We start from the raw sequence: 1257 nt of genomic DNA, 5'->3' as shown, positions 1-1257 counted from the left end.
TGAAGGTGACAGGTGACATGGTGAAGGTGTGGAGTAACGGGAACTCTTACACATTGCTGAAGGAAATGCAAAATGGCATCGCCACTCTGGAAAACAGTCCGGCAGTTTCTTACAGTTAACTGTGCGTTAACTGATGCGGCAAAATCATCCCAGAGAAGCAGAGGCAGAGCGGCAGCGTGTGACCGCCAAAGACCAGACGCGTGGCAGCACGGGGCAGCGGGAACACACTGCTGACCAGTTGCCTCGGCTCGCGAAGACCTTGGCGGTAGCTAACTGATCACAGTGTCCCTAGGAACAAAAAGGAGGGGCAGCCTATCCTATTATTTGATCTATATTCCAGAAAAAACCTACGTCTGGTGGCCAACAGCCTAGCTCGAGTTGCTGTAGTGGAAAGTCGCAGCCTTTTATCCAGTTTGCAGACCCAGGTGACTACAGACGCAGAGGCCCTGGCCCGAAGAACGTGTCTGGTGGCCCACGCTGACCAGAGCCACGCGGGCAGGGGAGCTCTGTGAAATGTCGTTCAGCTGCCACGTTTTAAAGCCACTACACCCGGGAAGAGGCAGCGCAGGGCATTTGACCGTAGGCGGTCGGGAGTCCCATCCCCACCCTTACCCGTCACTGTATTTCACCTCCCCAGGGGCGCGAGGTGAGAAAACCCTCACCTGGTCGTGGCATGTCACTGCAGCTGACACTCGCCGCAACGCGGTGTTGGCGAGCACACAGGGCAACGAGGTCCAAGTGGCGAATCCGCAGTTTTGGGGGGATGATCGTGGCTGCTGCTTCTCTTTTCTCCCGTGAGAAGAGAGGCCCCCAGGAAGCCACGGAAGACGGTAGACAGCACCTGGGGCCTGCTTGTTCGCGGCGCTGCTGCACCGTTAAACTCAGACCTTTCAGGGGTGGCACGCGAGGCCTCCTTACCCTGCAGCTACGGTGACCCGACATCCTGGTTTGCCCGGGAGCGGGAGTTTCTGCGCAAACCAGGACGCCCAGAATCCAGCCATCCGGCCGCCCTTCCAGCAGCTGCCGGACAAGAAAACAGAGAATGATCTGCTCAGCTTTTCTCTCTACTATTTTACATCTATTTTAAATCTACTAAGCAGATTTTTGACTCTACTTCCGGATGGAATCAGGTGTGTTAATCAAAGTGTAATTTTTTGGATAAAGTATAAGTACTTTCAATTTCGCATATTTCTTTTAGCCATTAGCATGGATTCTAATCAGAAGATGGTAGAGCATTTACCGTAAGCTCAACAGACG

The sequence above is a fragment of the Propithecus coquereli genome, unplaced genomic scaffold, assembly GCF_000956105.1.
Source record: "Propithecus coquereli isolate 6110/MARCELLA unplaced genomic scaffold, Pcoq_1.0 Scaffold26, whole genome shotgun sequence".
NCBI classification, from domain to species: Eukaryota; Metazoa; Chordata; class Mammalia; order Primates; family Indriidae; genus Propithecus; species Propithecus coquereli.
This window is presented reverse-complemented; position numbering follows the sequence as displayed.